General features: G+C 50.3%; 1 protein-coding gene across 4 annotated transcripts in view; it reads left to right on the forward strand.

Moving 5' to 3' along the window:
- The window catches only part of USO1 (USO1 vesicle transport factor), a 285,018-nt gene that overhangs the window by 71,375 nt on the left and 193,493 nt on the right, over positions 1-20,150 (forward strand). The window lies entirely within an intron of this gene.

The following is a 20,150-nucleotide window of genomic DNA, read 5'->3' on the forward strand; positions in this document are numbered from 1 at the left end:
GTTTTTATGTTTGGGGAGAAAAAGCAGGCAGTGTTTTGTTCCTCCATTAGTTGAATGAATGAAGTGTGTGAAAAGCGTGGGTTCCCCCTGATAAGAAACTGGTAATTTCTAAAAAGTTACTGATGGCGTACCTTTTCCCGCCAGAGGATAAGTTACGCTGGGAGATCTCCCCTAGGGTGGATAAGGCGCTCACACGGTTGTCAAAATAGGTGGCACTGCCGTTTTAGGAACAGGCCACTTTGAAGGTACCTGTTGATAAAAAGCAGGAGGCTATCCTGAAGTCTGTATTTACACACTCTGGTACTAGACTGAAACCTGCAGAGCGTGCTGCTGCAGCGTGGTCGGTGACCCTGTCAAACATACTAATTTGCTAACATGACAACATATTAAAGACGTCGTCTTATGTATGAGGGATGCACAGAGGGATATTTTGCCGGCTGGCATCCAAAATGAATGTAATGTCCATTCTGTCAGGAGGGTATTAGAGACCTGTCACTGGACAGGTGATGCTGACTTTAAAAGGCGCATAGAGATTCTGCCTTATAAGGGTGAGGAATTATTTGGGGATGGTCTCTGGGACTTCGTATCCGCAGCAACAGCTGGGAAGAAATATTTTTACCTCAGGTTTCCTCACAGACTAAGAAAGCACTGTATTATCAGGTACAGTCCTTTCGGCTTCAGAAAAGCAAGCGGGTCAAAGGCGCTTCCTTTCTGTACAGAGACAAGGGAAGAGGGAAAAAGCTGCACCAGTCAGCCTGTTCCCAGAATCATAATTCTTCTATCGCTTCCTCTGAGTCCACAGCATGACGCGGGGGCTCCACAGGTATAGCCAGGTACGGTGGGGGGCCGTCTCAAAATTTCAGCGATCAGTGGGCTCGCTCACAGGTGGATCCCTGTTTCATTCAAGTAGTATTTCAGGGGTACAAGCTAGAATTCGAGATGTCTTCCCCCCGCCGTTTCCTCAAATATGCCTTGCTGACAACTCCCTCAGGCAGGGAGGCTGTGCTAGAGGCAATTAATAAGCTGTATTCCCAGCAGGTAATACTTAAGGTGCCCCTACTTCAACAAGGACGGGGTTACTATTCCACACGGTTTGGGGTACCGAAACCGCATGGTTCGGTGTGACCCTTTTTTATATTTAAAATCCTTGAACACATACATAAAAAAAAAAAAAAGTTCAAGTTCAAGATGGAATCGCTCAGGGCGGTTATTGCAAGCCTGGACGAGGGGGATTACATGGTATCCCGGGACATCAAGGATGCTTACCTGCATGTCCCCATTTACTATCCTCGCCAGGAGTACCTCAGATTTGTGGTACAGGATTACCATTACCAAGTCCAGACTCTGCCGTTTGGACTGTACATGGCACCGAGGGTGTTACCAAGGTAATGGCCGGAATGATGATACTCCTTCGAAAAAGGGGAGTTTTTTAATTATCCCGTACTTGGACAATCTCCTTATAAGGGCGAGGTCCAAGGAGCAGTTGCTAGTCGGGGTAGCACTATTTTGGAAAGTGCTACAACAGCACGGTTGGATTCTAAACAGTCCAAAGTCACAGCTGGTTCCTACGACACGTCTACTGTTCCTGGGGATGGTTCTGGACACAGACCAGAAATAAGTGTTTCTCCCGGAGGAGAAAGCCAAGGAGCTGTCATCTCTAGTCAGAGACCTCCTGAAGCCAAAACAGTTATCGGTGCATCATTGCACGCGAGTCCTGGGAAAAATGATAGCTTCCTACGAAGCAATCCCATTCGGCAGGTTCCATGCAAGAACTTTTCAGGGGGACCTGTTAGACAAGTGGTCCGGGTCGCATCTTCAGATGCATCGGCTGATAACCCTGTCTCCAAGGACCAGGGTATCTCTACTGTAGTGGCTGCAGAGTGCCCATCTTCAAGAGGGCCGCAGGTTCGACATACAGGACTAGGTCCTAGTGACCATGGATGCCAGCCTTTGAGGCTGGGGGGCAGTCACACAGGGAAGAAACTTCCAGGGACTTTGGTCAAGTCAGGTGACTTCCCTACATAAATATTCTGGAACTGAGGGCCATTTACAATGCCCTGAGTCAGGCAAGGCCTCTGCTTCAAAACCAGCCGGTCCTGATCCAATCAGACAACATCACGGCAGTCGCCCATGTAAACCAACAGGGCGGCACAAGAAGCAGGATGCCGATGGCAGAAGCCACAAGGATTCTCCGATGGGCGGAAAATCATGTGTTAGCACTGTCAGCAGTGTTCATTCCCGGAGTGGACAACTGGGAAGCAGATCTTCTCAGCAGACACGACTTCCACCCGAGAGAGTGGGGACTTCATCCAGAAGTCTTCCAAAGGCTTGTACACCATTGGGAAAGGCCACAGGTGGACATGAAGGCGTCCCGCCTCAACAAAAAGCTATAAAAGATATTGCGCCAGGTCAAGGGACCTTCAGGCGATAGCTGTGGACGCTCTGGTAACACCGTGGGTGTACCAGTCGGTTTATGTGTTCCCCCCTCTGCCTCTCATACCAAAGGTACTGAGAATAATAAGAAGGCGAGGAGTAAGAACGATACTCGTTCCGGATTGGCCAAGAAGAGCCTGGTACCCAGAACTTCAAGAAATTATATCAGAGGACCCATGGCCTCTGCCGCTCAGACAGGACCTGCTGCAGCAGGGACCCTGTCTGTTCCAAGACTTACCGCGGCTACGTTTTGATGGCATGGCGGTTGAACGCCGGATCCTAAAGGAAAAGGGCATTCCGGAGGAAGTCATTCCTACGCTGATTCAAGCCAGGAAAGATGTAACTGCAAAACATTATCACCGCATATGGCGGAAATATGTTGCTTGGTGTGAGGCCAAAAAAGGCCCCAACAGAGGAATTTCAACTAGGTCGATTTCTGCATTTCCTACAAGCAGGAGTGTCTATGGGCCTAAAATTAGGCTCCATTAAGATACAGATCTCGGCTCTGTCGATTTTCCTCCAGAAAGAATTAGCTTCAGTACCTGTAGTTCAGACATTGTAAAAGGAGTGCTGCATATTCAGCCCCCGGTTGTGCCTCCAGTGGCACCTTGGGATCTCAACGTGGTGTTGAGTTTCTTAAAATCACATTGGTTTGAACCACTAAAAACCGTGGATCTAAAATATCTCACGTGGAAAGTGGTCATGTTATTGGCCTTGGTTTCGGCCAGGCGTGTATCAGAATTGGCGGCTTTGTCATATAAAAGTCCTTATCTGATTTTCCATATGGATAGGGCAGAATTGAAGACTCGTCCCCAGTTTCTCCCTAAGGTGGTATCAGCTTTTCACTTGAACCAACCTATTGTGGTGCCTGCGGCTACTAGGGACTTGGAGGATTCCAAGTTACTGGACGTAGTCAGGGCCTTGAAAAATTATGTTTCCAGGACGGCTAGAGTCAGGAAAATTGACTCGCTATTTATCCTGTATGCACCCAACAGGCTGGGTGCTCCTGCTTCTAAGCAGACTATCGCTCGCTGGATCTGTGACACGATTCAGCAGGCGCATTCTGCGGCTGGACTGCCGCATCCTAAATCAGTGAAAGCCCATTCCACAGGGAAGGTGGGCTCATCTTGGGCGGCTGCCCGAGGGGTCTCGGCTTTACAACTTTGCCGAGCTGTTACTTGGTCAGGGGCAAACACGTTTGCAAAATTCTACAAATTTGATACCCTGGCTGAGGAGGACCTTGAGTTCTCTCATTCGGTGCTGCAGAGTCATCCGCACTCTCCCGCCCGTTTGGGAGCTTTGGTATAATCCCCATGGTCCTTTCGGAGTTCCCAGCATCCACTAGGACGTCAGAGAAAATAAGATTTTACTCACCGGTAAATCTATTTCTCGTAGTCCGTAGTGGATGCTGGGCGCCCATCCCAGGTGCGGATTGTCTGCAATACTTGTAAATAGTTATTGCTAACTAAAGGGTTATTGTTGAGCCATCTGTTGAGAGGCTCCGTTGTTTTCATACTGTCAAACTGGATATAATATCACGAGTTGTACGGTGTGATTGGTGTGGCTGGTATGAGTCTTACCCGGGATTCAAAATCCTTCCTTATTATGTCAGCTCGTCCGGGCACAGTGTCCTAACTGAGGCTTGGAGGAGGGTCATAGTGGGAGGAGCCAGTGCACACCAGGTAGTCATAAATCTTTCTAGAGTGCCCAGCCTCCTTCGGAGCCCGCTATTCCCCATGGTCCTTTCGGAGTTCCCAGCATCCACTACGGACTACGAGAAATAGATTTACCGGTGAGTAAAATCTTATTATTTTCTCCTAGTCCGTAGAGGATGCTGGGAACTCCAAAAGGACCATGGGGTATAGACGGGATCCGCAGGAGCTTGGGCACACTGAAAAGACTTTGACTGGGTGTGAACTGGCTCCTCCCTCTATGCCCCTCCTCCAGACCTCAGTTATAGAAACTGTGCCCAGGAGAGACGGACATTTCGAGGAAAGGATTTTTGTTTAAACTAAGGGCGGGAAACCTACCAGCCCACACCACAAACATTCCGTACAACCGGAGTATCAGAAAACCAGATAACAGTATGAATTAACAACAGCAACAAGCTGAATACAACTAATACACAACCCGCGTGTAAACAAATTTAACCAGCAATAATACACTGCAAGTAACAGTCCGCACTGGGAAGGGCGCCCAGCATCCTCTACGGACTAGGAGAAAAGGATTTACCGGTAGGTACTAAAATCCTATTTTCTCTTATGTCCTAGAGGATGCTGGGGACTCCAAAAGGACCATGGGGTCTATACCAAAGCTCCAGAAAGGGCGGGAGAGTGCGGACGACTCTGCAGCACCGATTGAGCAAACATGAGGTCCTCATCAGCCAAGGGTATCAAACTTGTAAAACTTAGCAAAGGTGTTTGAACCCGACCACGTAGCTACTCGGCAAAGCTGAAGTGCCGAGGCCCCTCGGGCAGCCGCCCAAGACGAGCCCACTTTTCTGGTAGAATGGACCTTTACTGACTTCGGCAACGGTAGCCCAGCCGAAGAATGAGCTTGCTGAATTGTACTACAAATCCAGCGTGCAATAGTTTGCTTAAAAGCAGGATTTCCAATCTTGTTGGAAGCATACAGGACAAACGGAGCCTCTGTTTCTCTGACGTCCTAGTGGATGCTGGGAACTCCGTAAGGACCATGGGGAATAGCGGCTCCGCAGGATACTGGGCACAAAAGTAAAGCTTTAGGACTACCTGGTGTGCACTGGCTCCTCCCCCCATGACCCTCCTCCAAGCCTCGGTTAGATTTTTGTGCCCGAACGAGAAGGGTGCACACTAGGGGCTCTCCTGAGCTGCTTAGTGAAAAGTTTAGTTTTAGTTTTTTTATTTTCAGTGAGACCTGCTGGCAACAGGCTCACTGCATCGAGGGACTAAGGGGAGAAGAAGCGAACTCACCTGCGTGCAGAGTGGATTGGGCTTCTTAGGCTACTGGACACCATTAGCTCCAGAGGGATCGAACACAGGCCCAGCCATGGAGTCCGGTCCCAGAGCCGCGCCGCCGGCCCCCTTACAGAGCCAGAAGCAAGAAGAGGTCCGGAAAATCGGCGGCAGAAGACATCCTGTCTTCACCAAGGAAGCGCACAGCACTGCAGCTGTGCGCCATTGCTCCTCAGCACACTTCACACTTCGGTCACTGAGGGTGCAGGGCGCTAGGGGGGGGGCGCCCTGAGCAGCAATAAAAACACCTTGGCTGGCGAAAATACATCACATATAGCCCCCAGGGCTATATGGATGAATTTTAACCCCTGCCAGATTACACTGAAAAACGGGAGAAAAGGCCGCCGAAAAAGGGGCGGGGCCTATCTCCTCAGCACACTGGCGCCATTTTCCCTCACAGCTCCGTTGGAGGGAAGCTCCCTGGCTCTCCCTGCAGTCACTACACTACAGAACGGGTTAAAAAAGAGAGGGGGGCACTAATTAGGCGCAGTATTAAAAATACAGCAGCTATAAGGGGAAAAACACTTATATAAGGTTATCCCTGTGTATATATATAGCGCTCTGGTGTGTGCTGGCAAACTCTCCCTCTGTCTCCCCAAAGGGCTAGTGGGGTCCTGTCCTCTATCAGAGCATTCCCTGTGTGTGTGCTGTGTGTCGGTACGTTTGTGTCGACATGTATGAGGAGGAAAATGATGTGGAGGCGGAGCAAATTGCCTGTAATAGGGATGTCACCCCCTAGGGGGTCGACACCTGAGTGGATGAACTGTTGGAAGGAATTACATGACAGTGTCAGCTCTTTACAAAAGACAGTGATTGACATGAGACAGCCGGCTACTCAGCTTGTGCCTGTCCAGACGTCTCATAGGCCGTCAGGGGCTCTAAAGCGCCCGTTACCTCAGATGGCAAATACAGACTCCGACACGGATACTGACTCCAGTGTCGACGGTGAAGAGACAAATATGACTTCCAGTAGGGCCACACGTTACATGATTGAGGCAATGAAAAATGTTTTACACATTTCTGATAATACGAGTACCACCAATAGGGGTATTATGTTCGGTGAGGAAAAACTACCTGTAGTTTTCCTGAATCTGAGAAATTAAATGAGGTGTGTGATGAAGCGTGGGTTTCCCCCGATAAAAAAACTGATAATTTCTAAACAGTTATTGGCATTATATCCTTTCCCGCCAGAGGTTAGGGTGCGTTGGGAAACACCCCCTAGGGTGGATAAAGCGCTCACACGCTTGTCAAAACAGGGGCTCTACCCTCTCCTGAGATGGCCGCCCTTAAGGATCCTGCTGATAGAAAGCAGGAGGGTATCCTAAAATGTATTTACACAACATACTGGTGTTATACTGCGACCAGCAATCGCCTCAGCCTGGATGTGCAGTGCTGGGTTGGCGTGGTCGGATTCCCTGACTGAAAATATTGATACCCTAGATAGGGACAGTATACTATTGCCTATAGAGCATTTAAAAGATGCATTTCTATATATGTGTGATGCACAGCGGGATATTTGTCGACTGGCATCAAGAGTAAGTGCGCTGTCCATTTCTGCCAGAAGAGGGTTATGGACACGACAGTGGTCAGGTAATGCGGATTCCAAATGGCATATGGAAGTATTGCCTTATAAAGGGGAGGAGTTATTTGGGGTCGGTCTTTCAGACCTGGTGGCCACGGCAACAGCTGGGAAATCCACGTTTTTACCCCAGGTCGCCTCTCAACATAAGAAGACGCCGTATTATCAGGCGCAGTCCTTTCGTTCCCATAAGGGCAAGGGGGCAAAAGGTTCCTCATTTCTGCCCCGTGACAGAGGGAGAGGAAAAAGGCTGCAGAAATCAGCCAGTTCCCAGGAACAGAAGCCCTCTCCCGCCTCTGCCAAGCCCTCAGCATGACGCTGGGGCTTTACAAGCAGACAGGGAGGCAGTTTTGGAAGCCATTCACAAGCTGTATTCCCAGCAGGTGATAATCAAGGTACCCCTCCTGCAACAGGGAAAGGGGTATTATTCCACACTGTTGTGGTACCGAAGCCGGACGGCTCGGTGAGACCGATTTTAAATCTAAAATCTTTGAACACTTACATACAGAGGTTCAAATTCAAGAGAAGGGGACTACATGGTGTCTCTGGACATCAAGGATGCTTACCTTCATGTCCCAATTTACCCTTCTCACCAAGGGTACCTCAGGTTTGTGGTACAGAACTGTCACTATCAGTTTCAGACGCTGCCGTTGGATGGTCCACGGCACCCCGGGTCTTTACCAAGGTAATGGCCAAAATGATGATACTCCTTCGAAGGAAGGGAGTTTTAGTTATCCCTTACTTGGACGATCTCCTGATAAGGGTAAGATCCAGGGAACAGTTGGAGGTCGGTGTAGCACTATCTCAGGTAGTGTTGCGACAGCACGGTTGGATTCTCAATATTCCAAAATCGCAGCTGGTTCCGACGACTCGTTTTCTGTTCCTAGGGATGATTCTGGACACAGTCCAGAAAAAGGTGTTTCTCCCGGAGGAGAAAGCCAGGGAGTTATCCGAGCTAGTCAGGAACCTCCTAAAACCGAGCCAAGTCTCAGTGCATCAATGCACAAGGGTTCTGGGAAAAATGGTGGCTTCCTACGAAGCAAGCCCATTCGGCAGATTCCACGCAAGAACTTTCCAGTGGGACCTGCTGGACAAATGGTCGGGGTTGCATCTTCAGATGCATCAGCGGATAACCCGGTCACCAAGGACAAGGGTGTCCCTCCTGTGGTGGTTGCAGAGTGCTCATCTTCTAGAGGGCCGCAGATTCGGCATTCAGGACTGGGTCCTGGTGACCACGGATGCCAGCCTGCGAGGCTGGGGAGCAGTCACACAGGGAAGAAATTTCCAGGGCTTATGGTCAAGCCTGGAGACATCACTTCACATAAATATCCTGGTGCTAAGAGCCATTTACAATGCTCTAAGCTTAGCAAGACCTCTGCTTCAAGGTCAGCCGGGTTGATCCAGTCGGACAACATCACGGCAGTCACCCACGTAAACAGACAGGGTGGCACAAGAAGCAGTCAATGGCAGAAGCTGCAAGGATTCTTCGCTGGGCGGAAAATCATGTGATAGCACTGTCAGCAGTATTCATTCCGGGAGTGGACAACTGGGAAGCAGACTTCCTAAGCAGACACGACCTCCACCCGGGAGAATGGGGACTTCACCCAGAAGTCTTCCACATGATTATAAACCGTTGGGTAAAACCAAAGGTGGACATGATGGCGTCCCGCCTCAACAAAAAAACTCGACAGGTATTGCGCCAGGTCAAGGGACCCTCAGGCAATAGCTGTAGACGCTCTGGTAACACCGTGGGTGTACCAGTCAGTGTATGTTTTCCCTCCTCTGCCTCTCATACCCAAGGTACTGAGAATTATAAGATGGAGAGGAGTAAGCACTATATTCGTGGCTCCGGATTGGCCAAGAAGGACTTGGTACCCGGAACTTCAAGAGAGGCTCACGGAGGATCCGTGGCCTCTACCTCTAAGAAGGGACCTGCTCCAGCAAGGACCCTGTCTGTTCCAAGACTTACCGCGGCTGCGTTTGCCGGATCCTGAAGAAAAAAGGCATTCCGGATGAAGTCATCCCTATCCTGATCAAAGCCAGGAAGGATGTAACCGCAAAACATTATCACCGCATTTGGCGAAAATATGTTGCGTGGTGCGAGGCCAGTAAGGCCCGACGGAGGAATTTCAACTGGGTCGATTCCTACATTTCCTGCAAACAGGAGTGTCTATGGGCCTGAAATTGGTGTCCATTAAGGTTAAAATTTCGGCCCTGTCAATTTTCTTCCAAAAAGAACTAGCTTCAGTCCCTGAAGTGCAGACGTTTGTAAAAGGGGTACTGCATATACAGCCTCCTTGTGTGCCTCCAGTGGCACCTTGGGATCTCAATGTAGTTTTTGGGTTCCAAAAGTCACATTGGTTTGAACCACTTAAAGATGTTGGCCCTGGCCTGGGCCAGGCGCGTGTCAGAATTGGCGGCTTTATTCTGTAAAAGCCCTTATCTGATTTTCCATACGGACAGGGCGGAATTGAGGACTCGTCCTCGGTTTCTCCCTAAGGTGGTTTCAGCGTTTCACCTGAACCAACCTATTGTGGTGCCTGCGGCTACTAGGGACTTGGAGGACTCCAAGTTGCTAGACGTTGTCAGGGCCCTGAAAATATATGTTTCCAGGACGGCTGGAGTCAGAAAATCTGACTCGCTGTTTATCCTGTATGCACCCAACAAGCTGGGTGCTCCTGCTTCTAAGCAGACTATTGCTCGTTGGATTTGTAGTACAATTCAGCTTGCACATTCTGTGGCAGGCCTGCCACAGCCAAAATCTGTAAAAGCCCATTCCACACGGAAAGTGGGCTCATCTTGGGCGGCTGCCCGAGGGGTCTTGGCTTTACAGCTTTGCCGAGCAGCTACTTGGTCAGGGGCAAACACGTTTTGCTAAATTCTACAAATTTGATACCCTGGCTGAGGAGGACCTGGAGTTCTCTCATTCGGTGCTGCAGAGTCATCCGCACTCTCCCGCCCGTTTGGGAGCTTTGGTATAATCCCCATGGTCCTTACGGAGTTCCCAGCATCCACTAGGACGTCAGATAAAATAAGAATTTACTTACCGATAATTCTATTTCTCGTAGTCCGTAGTGGATGCTGGGCGCCCATCCCAAGTGCGGATTGTCTGCAATACTTGTACATAGTTATTGTTAACTAAATCGGGTTATTGTTGTAGTGAGCCATCTTTTCTAGAGGCTCCTCTGTTATCATACTGTTAACTGGGTTTAGATCACAGGTTGTACGGTGTGATTGGTGTGGCTGGTATGAGTCTTACCCGGGATTCAAAATCCTTCCTTATTGTGTACGCTCGTCCGGGCACAGTATCCTAACTGAGGCTTGGAGGAGGGTCATGGGGGGAGGAGCCAGTGCACACCAGGTAGTCCTAAAGCTTTACTTTTGTGCCCAGTCTCCTGCGGAGCCGCTATTCCCCATGGTCCTTACGGAGTTCCCAGCATCCACTACGGACTACGAGAAATAGAATTATCGGTAAGTAAATTCTTATTTTTCCTGGTAAGAGCCATTCTGGCGACGTAAATTTTCAAAGCTCTTACAACATCAAGAGACTTCGGAACCGCCACAGCATCTGTAGCCACAGGTACCACAATAGGTTGGTTAATGTGAAACGAAGAAACCACCTTCGGCAGAAATTGTTGACGAGTCCTCAATTCTGCTCTATCCGAATGGAAGATCAAATAATGGACTCTTGTGAGATAAGGCCGCCAACTCAGACACTCACCTGGCAGACGCCAGAGCCAAAAGCATGACTACCTTGCAAGTGATAAACTTTAACTCAACCTTACGCAAAGGTTCAAACCAGAGAGACATAAGAAACTGCAAGACCACTTCAAGATCCCACGGCGCCACAGGCGGCACAAATGGAGGATGGATATGCAGCACTCCCTTCACAAAAGTCTGAACCTCTGGAAGGACGGCCAATTCCTTTTGAAAGAAAATAGATAAAGCTGAAATCTGCACTTTGATGGAACCCAGTTTCAGGCCTGCATCGACGCCTGCCTGCAAAAAATAGAGAAACCGACCCAAGTGAAATTCCTCCGCAGGAGCAGTTTTGACCTCACACCACGAAACATACTTTCTCCAAATACGGTGATAATGCTTCGCCGTAACCTCCTTCCTAGCCTTAAGGAGAGTGGGGATGACCTCCCCAGGAATACCTTTTCGAGCTAAGATTTGGGGCTCAACTTCCACGCCATCAAACGCAGCCGCTGTAAATCCGGAAACATGCATGGTCCCTGCAGTAACAGGTCCTCTCTTAGAGGAAGCGGCCAAGGATCTTCCACTAGTAATTCCTGAAGATCCGGATACCAGGCCCTGCGTGGCCAGTCTGGAACGACGAGAATCGCCTGAACCCTTGCTCGTCGTATGATCCCCAGCACCTTTGGATTGAGAGGAAGCGGAGGGAACACATACACCGACTGAAACACCCACGGAGTCACCAGGGCGTCCACTGCACTGGCTTGGGGGTCCCTTGACCTGGAACAATACCTCGGAAGCTTCTTGAGGTGAGACGCCATCATGTCTATCAGAGGAATTCCCCAACGCTTCGTCACTTCTGCAAATACCTCTTGGTGAAGAGCCCACTCTCCCGGATGGAGATCGTGTCTGCTGAGGAAGTCTGCTTCCCAGTTGTCCACGCACGGGAGGAAGACTGCTGACAGAGCGCTCACGTGCTGTTCTGCCCAGTGAAGGATTCTTGTGGCCTCCACCATAGCCGCCCTGCTCCTTGTTCCGCCTTGACGGTTTACATGCGCCACCGCTGTTATGTTTTCCGACTGGATCAGGACAGGCCAACCCTGAAGAAGGCTCTTTGCTTGTAGCAGGCCGTTGTAAATGGCTCTTATCTCGAGAACATTTATGTGGAGACAAGATTCCTGGTTTGACCATTTCCCCTGGAAATTTCTTCCTTGGGTGACTTGCATCTGTTGTCAGTAGGACCCAGTCCTGGATTCCGAATCGGCGCCCTTCTAGAAGGTGAGAGCTTTGTAGCCACCACAGGAGAGAAATCCTAGCCCTGGAAGATAGACTTATTTTCCGGTGCATGTGCAGGTGAGACCCAGACCATTTGCTCAGCAGATCCCACTGAAACACCCGGGCATGAAGCCTGCTAAACGGAATGGCTTCGTACGCCGCAACCATTTTCCCCAGAACTTGAGTACATTGATGAATCGACACACTTGTCGGCCTCAGAAGCTCCCTGACCATTGTCTGTAGTTCCAGAGCTTTGTCTTCCGGAAGAAACACTCTCTGTAACTCCATGTCTAGAATCATGCCCAGAAAGGGCAGCCGAGTGGCCGGAATCAACTGAGACTTTGGCAAATTTAGAACCCAACCGTGTTGTCGCAGAACCGACAGAGACAAATCCACATTTCTTAACAATTGTTCCTTGGACCTCGCCTTTATCAGGAGATCGTCCAAGTACAGGATTATTGTAACCCCTTGTTTGCGAAGGAGAACCATAATTTCTGCCATGACTTTGGTGAAAATCCTCGGAGCCGTGGAAAGCCCAAATGGCAACGTCTGAAATTGGTAATGACAATCCTGTACCGCAAATCTGAGGAAAGCTTGATGCGAAGGATATATCGGGACGTGTAAGTAGGCATCCTTTATGTCGACTGACGCCATAAAATCCCCCTCTTCTAGGCTGGAGATCACAGCGCGAAGAGATTCCATCTTGAACTTGAAAACTTTCAAGTATGAATTGAGGGATTTTAGGTTCCGAATCGGTCTGACCGAACCGTCCGGCTTCGGTACAACAAAGAGGCTCGAGTAGAACCCTTCTACCCGTTGGGACGGGGGAACGGGAACAATGACCCTCTGTTGACACAACTTTTGTATTGCTGCATTCACCACCTCCCTGTCCGGAAGAGACACTGGCAAGGCCGAAATGAAAAAGCGGTGAGGGGGCATCTCCTGAAACTCCAGTCTGTATCCCTGAGACACTATGTCTAGGATTCAAGGATCCAGGCCTGATTGAACCCAGACCTGACTGAAGATCCGCAGACGGCCCCCCACCGGTCTGGACTCCCACAGGGGAGCCCCAGCGCCATGCGGTGGACTTGGTAGAGGCGGGGGAGGACTTTTGGTCCTGGGCGCCTGATACTGCAGGCGACTTTCTTCCCCTTCCTCTACCCTTTGAAGCGAGGAAGGACGAGCCTTTTCCTCGCTTGTATTTATTGGGTCGAAAGGACTGCATCTGCTGATGGGGGTGCCTTTTTCTGTTGTGTGGGAACATAAGGAAGAAAAGATGACTTACCCGCAGTCGCGGTAGACACCAGGTCAGCGAGGCCGTCACCAAACAAGACACTACCTTTGAATGGAGGAGCTTCCATATTTTTCTTGGAGTCGGCATCGGCATTCCATTGATGGATCCACAGCGCCCTCCTGGCCGAGATCGCCATGGCATTGGCTCTTGATCCCAAGAGACCAACATCCCTCGCCGCATCCTTCAGGTAATCCACAGCGTCCTTGATATAACCAAGAGTCAAAAGAATATTATCTTTATCAAGGGTATCCATATCAGAAGCTAAATTATCAGCCCATTTAGCAATAGCACTACTCACCCATACCGACGCCACAGCGGGTCTGAGTAATGCACCCGTATTAACGAAAATGGCCTTCAAAGACGTCTCCAGCATGCGATCCGCCGGATCCTTGAGAGCTGCCGTGTCAGGGGACGGAAGCGCCACCTTCTTAGACAAACGGGATAGAGCCTTGTCGACATTCGGAGACGACTCCCATTTTTTCCTGTCATCAGAGGGGAAAGGATACGCCATGAAAATTCTGCCACCTCTTGTCCGGCGACTCCCAAGCCTTTTCACAAAGAGCATTCATTTCATGAGAGGGGGGAAATTTCACCTCAGGCCTTTTCCCTTTAAATAAACCAATCCTTATTTCCTGCACCGCAGGTTCGTCAGAGATACGTAAAACATCTTTAATAGCCACAATCATGTACTGAATACTCTTGACTAGCCTTGGGTGTAAAGTAGCCTCATTGAAGTCGACATCGGAATCAGAATCTGTGTCGGTATCCGTATCTACCATCTGGGTAAACGAACGCTTTTGTGACCCTGACGGGGCCTGCACCTGAGTCAAAGCATCCTCCATGGATTTACTCCACACTTGTGTCTGAGACTCAGATTTATCCAACCTCTTAGACAATGAGAACACATTTGCATTAAGTGCACTTAACATAGTAACCAAATCAGGTGTCGGCTGTGCCGACAGAGCCATCTCCTGCCCTGTTACTGCGCCCCCAGCAACCTCCTCAGCCTCAGACATGCCGACACGTAGTACCGACACACACACACACACACACACACACACACACACACACACACACACACACACTGTCTCGGCCAGGGGACAGACCCACAAGGAAGCCCGGAGAGAGTAAACACAGAGGGAGTATGCCAGCTCACACCCCAGCGCCCATATATCATACCAAAGCAATATATGTTGATAGCGCTGCTCTTAATTAAAATATAAGCACCAAAATGGCGCTGGTGAGCTGTGCAGCTAAGCCCCTTCCCGGCGCGCTTCAGTCCCGCAAAAATTCAAACTGCTGTGCTGGCGGGGGTATGGAAAACGGTGCCTGGGCACCGAAAATGCCTGTCTTCCAGCCCTTTAAGACCCCAGTAACATGCTGCCCAGGGCGCTCCTCCCCCAGCGCCCTTCCCCCCGCAAGTGCCGTTGGTGAAGTGTGTGGGAGCATGGAGCGCAGCGCTACCGCTGCGCTGCTACCTCGTTACTGAAGTCTTCTGCCGTCTGATGTCTTCGGATATTCACATACTCACCCGGCTTCCTTCTTCTGGCTTCTGTGAGGGGGGTGACGGCGCGGCTCCGAGAACAAGCAGCTAGGCGAACCAAGTGATCGAATCCTCTGGAGCTAATGGTGTCCAGTAGCTTAAGAAGCAGAGCCCTTAACTAAGTAGAAGTAGGTCTGACTTCTCTCCCCTCAGTCCCTCGATGCAGGGAGCCTGTAGCCAGCAGGTCTCCCTGAAAATAAAAAACCTAACAAAAGTCTTTTCTAGAGAAACTCAGTAGAGCTCCCCTAGTGTGTGTCCAGTCACTCCTGGGCACAAAGTCTAACTGAGGTCTGGAGGAGGGGCATAGAGGGAGGAGCCAGTTCACACCCAGTCAAAGTCTTTTCAGTGTGCCTAAGCTCCTGCGGATCCCGTCTATACCCCATGGTCCTTTTGGAGTCCCCAGCATCCTCTAGGACGTAAGAGAAATAGCAGCTTTGGGCTCTGGTTCTGGGGGCTCCTTGCGCCCCAGTGGGACGGTGGCAACGGGGGCAAATAATGACCCGCCGTGGGCCGCTTTTTCCATGCTTCTGCATACGCTAGTTCATAAACTAACACCCCCTATGGGACCCCCAATGCCGGTACAACTGTTTGTGGTCCCTGTAGCTAACCCGCCATGGGCGGACGATTTATCTGCTCAAATAAAGAAGTTGAACCAGTCCCTGACTACTAAAAAGTCTGACCGTCGCTCGCCTACGTCCAAGGGGTCCTCTAATCGAGCGCTTGTCTCCTCACAGTCCACTGCTGTCACTGACACCTCGTCGGATGAAGATGGCACTTACACTGACCCCACAGGTTCTGACTCGGATACGGCTGATGGGGACGGTGGTTCACATGTGGATGTTCCTGATCTCTTGGAGGCTATTAAGTTAATTTTACAGATTACGGATGATCCCGTGCCATCCGTTCCTCCTAAGAAACCAGATAGGTTCAAGCGTCAGAAGGTGATTAAACAAGTTTTACCTCACTCTGACCACCTAATTGATATACGTCCGGAACCCTGGGAAAACCCGGGTACGAAGTTTGTGCCTCAAAAGAAGATGCTGGCTCGCTATCCCCTCGCGCCGGAGCTGTCTAAGAATTGGGAAACGCCTCCTAGAGTGGACTCGCATGTGGCTAGGATGGTGGTTTCCTCAGCTCTACCGGTCACCACCGTCACGTCTCTAAAAGAGCCTACGGATAAACGTGTGGAGGGTTGTCTGAAAGCGATTTACACCCTCACGGGTGCTGCACAAAGGCCCACTATTGCAGCTACTTGGGCTGCAGAGGCCATTGAAGCATGGGCCTTGGAGTTAGATGCTGAAATCTCCTCTGTCCATGCTAGACAATGCTTGTCTTATATTGTCACAGCTTCTCGTTATATTAAAGAGGCGGCTTCTGATGCCGGTATCCTAGCAGCCAAGGCCTCTACTACATCAGTCCTGGCTCGCCGGATATTGTGGCTGAGATCCTGGTCTGTGGATCTGGACTCTAGAAAAACCCTGGAGGTACTCCCTTTTAAGGGAGATATTCTGTATGGGGAGGATTTAAATAAGATTGTGGCTGACTTGGCTACTGCCAAAACTGCCTGTCTGCGAAGTACTGCTCCTTCTGTGTCGAAGGCTAAAGGTACTTCCTTTCGCCCCTTTCGTCCTTCAGGTAAAGCAAAAGGTCAGGCGTACAACAAGCAGGCCTGCACTTCCAAACCTGGTAAGCCTAAGCCCAAAAGAGCCTGGGCGGCCCGTCAGCCAGCTTCTAAGACAGATAAGCCTGCCGCATGACGGGGCGGGCCTCCCTCTGGGGGATTCCAGGGTGGGGGGCTGGCTTCTAGGGTATACCCAGGAATGGTTGAAGACCACTTCAGATGCCTGGGTACGGGAAGTCGTCACACGAGGTTACGCCATAGCCTTCAAAAACCGACCCCCTCATCGATTTTGCCAGTCAGATGTCCCGTTGGACAAGACAAAGGCAAACACTCTACATTCGGTGGTACAGATCCTCCTGGATACAGGAGTCGTAGTACAGGTGCCTCTTGCGCAGAGGGGCCGGGGGTACTATTCTCCGCTGTTTCTAGTCCCGAAACCGAATGGGTCCTCCCGGCCCATTCTCAACTTCAAGGCATTGAACAGGTTTGTGAAGGTTTCCAAGTTCCGGATGGAAACCCTTCGCTCTATAGTTCTGGCCTTGGAACCTGGGGACTTCATGGTCTCCCTGGATATACAGGATGCTTACCTGCATGTTCCTATAGCAGTGTCTCATCAGCAATACCTGAGATTTGTGATTGGCAACTGCCATTACCAGCTTCGGGCATTACCTTTTGGTTTAAAAACGGCTCCGCGAGTCTTTACAAAAGTCATGGCGGTGATGACGGTGGTACTCCGCCGTCAAGGGGTCAGGATACTGCCGTATTTGGACGACTTGTTAATCCTGGCAAATTCCCCAGAACTTCTCCTGCGTCATCTAGATGTGACAGTCCGGTTTCTGCAAGCCCACGGGTGGCACATCAACTGGAACAAGTCATCCCTGATCCCTGCTCAGAGCATGGTGCATCTGGGAGCACTATTGGACACTCACAACCAGCGGTTGTTCCTGTCTCAGGGGAAAGTGAAACTTCAGGACAGGATTCGTTGCTTCCTATCTTGTCCGCAAGTGTCGATACATTCGGCGATGCAGGTGCTGGGCCTCATGGTGTCAGCATTCGACATGGTGGAGTGCGCTCAATTTCATTCTCGCCCTCTCCAGAGGCTGATTCTAGCCAAATGGGACGGCCTGCCTCACCAGATCAGGTCTCAAATGATCTCATTGACTCCGGAGGTCCGTCTGTTGCTGCTCTGGTGGCTCCGGGACCAACAACTGTGCAGGGGCCGTCAGTTCTGGATATCCGAATAGGTCCTGTTGACGACAGATGCCAGTGTAAGAGGTTGGGGCTCGGTGCTGGAGCAACACTCTTTTCAGGGGCGGTGGACCAAGGAGGAGTCCCTCCTCTCGATCAATATTCTGGAGTTGCGGGCGGTCTTCAATGCCTTGAACCTAGCCCAGCATTTAATTCAGAACCGTCCTGTTCAAGTACAGTCGGACAACGCCACCACAGTGGCTTACATAAATCATCAAGGCGGCACTCGAAGTCGCCTAGCAATGAAGGAAGTCTCACGGATTCTACAGTGGGCAGAATGCCATCTACCAGCCATTTCGGCAATATTCATTCCGGGAGTCCTGAATTGGGAAGCGGACTTTCTCAGTGTTCATGACGTGCATGCCGGCGAGTGGGGCCTCCATCCAGTAGTGTTTCAACTCCTAGTGGAAAGGTGGGGCCTTCCAGACGTAGATCTGATGGCGTCTCGACACAATCACAAGGTTCCGGTCTTCGGAGCAAGGACAAGGGATCCTCAAGCAGCATTCGTGGATGCGCTGGCGGTACCGTGGAGGTTTCGGATGCCGTACGTGTTCCCTCCGGTCTCACTCCTGCCCAGGGTAATTCGGAAGTTCAAGCAAGAAAAAGGAATTCTGCTTCTCATAGCTCCAGCGTGGCCCAGACGGCACTGGTTCTCAGACCTGCAAGGCCTATCGTCAGAGTGTCAAATCCTACTTCCACAACGCCCAGACCTCCTCGTTCAGGGCCCCTGTGTCTACCAGGACCTAGCCCGGCTGTCTTTGACGGCGTGGCTCTTGAAGCTTCCGTCTTAAGGGCTAAAGGGTTTTCTGAGGCGGTCATTCAAACTATGTTGCGGGCCCGAAAACCGGCTTCTGCTCGGATTTACTATAGGGTCTGGCATTCTTACTTAGTTTGGTGTGCATCTAACGATTATGACGCTTCCAAGTTTAGTATAGCCAAGTTGTTGGCTTTTCTTCAGCAGGGCTTGGACTTAGACCTGCGTCTGGCCTCCCTCAAGGTTCAAATATCTGCCTTGTCGGTGTGGTTTCAGAGAAAAATTGCGACCTTACCTGATGTGCATACCTTTACTCAGGGCTTGTTGCGTATCCAACCTCCCTATGTCCCGCCTGTGGCTCCTTGGGACTTGTCGGTGGTTTTGGAGGCGTTACAAGAGTCTCCGTTTGAACCTCTTGGTTCTGCTGATCTTAAGTGGCTTTCCCTTAAGGTGGTGTTTCTGCTGGCTATTGCTTCAGCTAGAAGAGTGTCGGATTTGGGTGCCTTGTCCTGTAGTTCCCCATATCTGATATTTCACTGTGACCGGGCATTTTTTAGGACTCGTCCCGGCTATCTACCTAAGGTGGTTTCTTCGTTCCACCTTAATCAGGAGATTGTAGTTCTGGCACTTGTTTCTCCTGATCTGTCTCCCAAAGAGCGGTCTTTGGATGTGGTACGGGTTCTCCGTATCTATGTGAAGAGAACTGCTCCTATTAGGAAATCGGATTCTCTTTTTGTTGTGTTTGGGTTTCACAAACGTGGCTGGCCTGCTCACAAGCAAACTCTGGCCAGATGGATTAGAATGGTGATTGCACATGCTTATGTGATGGCTGGTCTCTCTGCTCCTGATCACATTAAGGCCCATTCTACTCGGTCTGTTGGACCTTCTTGGGCGGCCCAGCGTGGTGCGACCCTTGAACAATTGTGCAAGGCGGCTACGTGGTCCTCTGTGAACACGTTCATATGGTTCTATGCCTTCGATACTGCCGCTTCCCAGGATCCTTCCTTTGGACGCCGGTTTCTTGTGCCCGCTACAGTGCGTCCCCTACCATAAGGAACTGCTTTAGGACATCCCCATTGTCCATTTCTTGTGGAGCCCAGTGTACCCCGCAGCAGAAAACGAGTTTTATGGTAAGAGATTACCTTTGTGAAAACTCTGTCTGCGAGGTACACTGGGCTCCACGAGGGGCCCACCCTGACGCACTTAGCTTCTTTGGGTTGGTATGGCATTAGCCGCTGACACGTCTCCTGTCGCGAGAATGCGGTATTGTGGCTACTAACCGTTTTCGTCTCTCTTCCTGCTACTGCATTGGACTGGTTAACTAAAAACTGAGATCCTGTGCAGGGAGGCGGGGTGATATAGGAGGCGGCGCTATGCATTCTGGGAACAGTCAAAGCTTTGCGCCTGTTGGTGCCTTGGATCAAGACCCTACTCTACACCCCATTGTCCAATCCTTGTGGAGCCCAGTGTACCTCGCAGAAAGAGTTTTAACAAAGGTAAGTTCTTACCATAAAACTCGTTTTTCTCTAGTTGTGTATAGTTGCACAATGGGTACAGAACTGCAATATGGCACAAAGACAAGTACAGTTTGCGTTATGTGTAACCAGATCAATTAGTGACATCAGACCATAAGTACACCAAATGGATGCACATAGCTTGCTGCTGTACATTATGTTTATAGAACAACCTCTTGGCTAATCCTAGGTCACTTGTG

This window comes from Pseudophryne corroboree, chromosome 1 (genome assembly GCF_028390025.1).
Source record: "Pseudophryne corroboree isolate aPseCor3 chromosome 1, aPseCor3.hap2, whole genome shotgun sequence".
In the NCBI taxonomy this organism is placed as follows: Eukaryota; Metazoa; Chordata; class Amphibia; order Anura; family Myobatrachidae; genus Pseudophryne; species Pseudophryne corroboree.